Genomic DNA, 4,569 nt, shown 5'->3' with positions numbered 1-4,569 from the left:
CCTAATTCCAAGCATATCAAGAACAGTTGGGTCCATATATCTAGTACACACTATCTTTCTATTGACAAGAATTGCAAATCTAGTTACTTGATCATCATTTCTAAATACAATATTGAATTCATTGTCATTACCTTCGTTGCGTGAAGTCCTTTTGCCTTTGCCCTTCACTGGTTGTTTTCCTTTGTCCCTTGATGGCTCCTTCTCTTTGTCTCCACTGGATCCACCACCTCCTTTGCGAAGTTTCTTCAAAATGTTGGACATCTTGATGAGTTTAGATAGGGGAAGAATTATCTAGGGTTGGAAAAATGGAACTCAAAGAACAAAACTTCAAAGAGCAAAGATCTTAGGTTAGGAGAATAAAAAGTCCAAGTCTTAGAGAGGAGGAGAATCTGGATCTAAGAGATCTTGAGAGATTAGAGAGGAGTTTTTAAGAGATTGGGAGAGAAAGAGATGTTTTGGAGAGTTGGGGGTGTGCGGAACACGGCCAAGATCTGGCCGTGTAAGGTAGAAAGAAGACTTAAATAACTCTCCTACACGGGCCGTGCAGATCCACACGGCCTCCCCTTCTTCCTTCTCTAGATTCTTCGCACGGCCGTGTCTAGGACACGACCTCTCCATCTTTCTTCTCGGAATTCTTTGAACAGCCGTGTTTGGGACACGGCCTAGTCCTTTTTCTCCTCGGGAGATCCTACACGGCCGTGTCTGGATGACACGGCCCAAGCACTTCCCTTCTCTGCAACCTTTGCCTGGCCGTGTATAGCACACGGCCGGGCTCTGTTTTGCACCTAACCTGAAAACAAAATCAAAAGAATGCATCAAACTAAAAGAAATTAAAATACAAATCAAAACTAACTAAAAGAACCCTTGGGTTGCCTACCAAGAAGCGCTTATTTAAGGTCTTTAGCGCGACCAAACTTGATCATTCACTTCTTTTCCTCGCCCTTGGAGGACAGATATACTTTACATTTTTGTTGGGAGATCTTCTCCCAACATCTTCCACCACATTGTCTCCTTCGTTTGGTGGCCTTCCATGAGGATGGAAATTCCATTCCTCAAGTTTATAAATGCTTGTCCTGCTACAAGCATTTAAAAGAGACGAGACATGGTTAGAGATATTAGATAAATCATATTCCAACCTTTCCTTACCAATTACCAAAGAAAGCTTATGATTTTTGACATCAATTATAGCTCCAGCTGTAGCAAGGAAAGGTCTTCCTAATATGATAGGAATCCTGGGGTCCTCTTCCATGTCCAACACGACAAAATCTGTGGGAATAACATTCCCATCCACCTCTACTGGCACATCTTCTATAATACCCAAAGGGTACCTGCAGGAATGATCGACAAGTTGAAGTGCCATAGTAGTAAGTTTAATGTTTTTGAGACCTAATTTATTACAAATTGAATAGGGAATGAGGCTAACACTTGCGCCCAAATCACAAAAAGCTTTTTCAAAAAAATCTTTTCCTATGTTGCAAGGAATATAAAAGCTCCCTGGGTCCTTTAGTTTTGGGGAAGTGTTCTTCTCCAAAATAGCACTACATTCCTCACTAAGCGCAATTGTCTCAACCTCTCCTCTTCTTCTCTTGTTTGACATGAGATCCTTCAGGAATTTGGCAAATCTAGACATTTGAAGAATAGCATCAATAAGAGGTACCTCTACACAAATTTCCTTAACTTTCTCTAAAAACTTGCCAAATTCTTCATCTTTCTTGAGCATTGTAAGTCTCTGAGGAAAAGGGACAGCTTTGCTCTGATGGTTCAGTGGAAGAGTCTCTTCAACCTCAATGGTACTCTCCTCATTAGCTTGAATCTGATTTGGTATAAGAGGAGAGAGCTCTTCTTTTTGTATCCCTTTTGGAGCAGTCACTTGGGAGTCTCCCAAGGTCCGTCCGCTCCTAAGCTCAATTCTATTGCAATGCTCCATAGGATTCACATCAGGTTTTCCTGGAAGTTGTCCTGGTGCTCTGGATGATGAGGAAGCTAGTTGGGCAATTTGACTATCCTGGATCTTTTGATGCTTTTCAGAATTATCCATTCTCTGAATGAGCTTTGCTAAATCTTGCTTCATTTCATTCTGACTTGAGATAATTTCTTCAAGCATCTTTTCAATATTTGACTTTGGTAAGCCTTGAGAAGATAGATGTTGAAAATTTTGTTGCCCAGCTTGAAAATTTGGTCTTGCCCCCATAGATGGTCCTTGATCTTGATTATTTCTGTAAGAAAAATTGGGATGGCTCTTCCATCCAGGGTTATAAGTATTTGAGTATGGGTTGTTCTGCCTTTGATTGTAACTCATGATTGCATCACATTGTTCCAGTTGATTGATTTGTGCAGTGATAACTCCCAATGGACATGAGTCATTTGAGTGCTCTGAACTCCCACATACTTCACAAGATGTACTAATAGCATTGACCATATTAGCACTAGTCCCCATATTCTCAAATTTCTTTGTAAGAGCGTCCAATTTTGCAGACAAAAGAGTGACTGCATCTACATCAAACTTCCCTGATGCTTTAATTGTTAGGTTTACAGAAGAATAGCCACCACTTCTTTCATTTGCCCATTGATGATGATTTTGTGCTACACTGTCAATAATTTCTTCAGCTTCATCTAAACTTTTATTCATAAGTGCCCCTCCAGCGGCTGAATCAAGGGACACTTTGGTATGATAGTTAATACCATTATAAAAAGTGTGCAACACTAACCATCTTTCCAACCCATGATGTGGGCATTGTCTGAGTATACTATTATATCTATCCCATGCTTCAAAAAGAGATTCTGAGTCAGTTTGCTTGAAGCTTGCAATTAAATTTCTCATATGAGCTGTTTTGCTTGGTGGATAGAATTTATCAAGAAACTGTTGCTCACACTGCTCCCAAGTGGTGATGCTATTAGGGGCCAAAGAATTCAGCCATTGCTTTGCCCTATCTCTTAAAGAAAACCCAAATAATAATAATCTAACTGCTTCTGAAGGAACTCCATTCATTTTCATGGTACCACATATTTCATAAAAGACCTCTAAGTGTTGATTGGGGTCTTCATGAGGTCCTCCACCAAATTGGTTCTGCTGCACCATAGATATAATTGCGGGTTTGATCTCAAAGTTATTAGCTTCCACTGAAGGTCTTGAAATACTAGATCGAAAACCTCTTGCATAAGGTGCTGCATAATCCTTGAGTGGTCTATTCGTCATGTTCAAATGTTCCTGTTCTTCAATTTGCCTTTGCAGAATTCTTCTTTTATGGAAAGTTCTGTCAATCTCAGGGTCAAAAGGAAAGAATTCCCCTGCAAAGTTAGATCTTCGCACACACAAGAACAAGATAGCAAATGACAATTCAACAGAAAAAGAAAAAAAATAAAAGAATCAAAAATGCAGAATTGAATTTGTATAAAAAGAATTAACAAGAAGTAAAAGTTATACAAGAAAGTAAAAACAGAAATCTAATGATTAGTTACAACTATGCAATATGAAAGGAAAACAAAATGTTATGTTTAGTCTAACTCAATTGACAATTCCTAATGTTATAGCGCAGTCCCCGGCAACGGCGCCAAAAACATGTTATGCTCCGCAAGTGTACGGAAATGTCGCAAGTAATATAAAAGATTATCGTATCCACAGGGACTGGAATAAGCACTAGAAATGTCTCAATGCGAATTAGCTAAACAACTATCCAATTGTTTCAAATGCAAAGTGAAGGTAAACAAATCTAATATTAAAGATCAACAAACAAGAGTTTAGTGTTTTGGGTTATGATAAGGAGAGATTCTAGGAGTTTCGGTTTCTTTGTAAGATTTCTTGAATGTAAATGGTTCACCAATTCTTATCCCTCAATTGCCAAACACTTGTAGAAAGTTGTCGGTTCTCTCTTGCAATAGATAACCAGCTAAGGACTGAGAAATGTATCTAAATATGATCAATTAGACGTGAACCTACGTTGTCCTTACACAGAAGCGCACCTATTACTATGCCTTCCTCGGATATCAACATAGAAGCCCACAACTTATTAATCTATCAAGATACAAGAAACTAATCACAAGATCCATCCTACTCTCTTGAATATTCCTATTTCCTCTTCAAGATTATCTCTCAAACGTCCTTACACGGGCTTGCACCTATCACGTGGATCCCTCGGATGATCGAGTGAGAGTTTATCTTTACTAAGTCCACAAGAAATCCAAACAATCAATCAAGAATGAGAATTAAGCACAAATCACCATTAATCATTCAAGATCTAATGTATACAAGCAAGACAATGTCATTGAAACAAGAAATTGGCAAATCCATAAGAGATTACATCAATCCATCATACAAATACTCCCTTAATCCTAGAATACAAGATCTACTCCATGAATCGAGGAAAAATACCCGAAGAAATAAAGATTACAAGCATTTCTTAAATCCCCAATCCAAGAAACCAAGAAAAGGGGGAAAGAGAAAACTTATCTACGAAGAAGCCTCGTCTTCGGATCCAATCCTCGCTCCGGAGTCGAAATCGTCAAGAACTCCCCTCGAATCGCCCAGAAATCCTCCCAAGAATGGGAGGATACCACCAAATCTTGCCTTCT

The 4,569-nt window shown here is 39.0% G+C and overlaps 1 non-coding gene across 1 annotated transcript; it reads left to right on the top strand.

Moving 5' to 3' along the window:
• The first annotated feature begins 2,717 nt into the window (after positions 1-2,717).
• On the top strand, positions 2,718-2,823 carry LOC122007528. The gene has a single exon (XR_006119013.1). It is a non-coding gene; the product is annotated as a small nucleolar RNA R71 (small nucleolar RNA).
• The last annotated feature ends 1,746 nt before the right edge of the window (positions 2,824-4,569 follow it).

The sequence above is a fragment of the Zingiber officinale genome, chromosome 7B (assembly GCF_018446385.1).
Source record: "Zingiber officinale cultivar Zhangliang chromosome 7B, Zo_v1.1, whole genome shotgun sequence".
NCBI classification, from domain to species: domain Eukaryota; kingdom Viridiplantae; phylum Streptophyta; class Magnoliopsida; order Zingiberales; family Zingiberaceae; genus Zingiber; species Zingiber officinale.
Note: the sequence above shows the minus strand (reverse complement) of the source record. Positions and strands in the feature narration are given on the sequence as shown.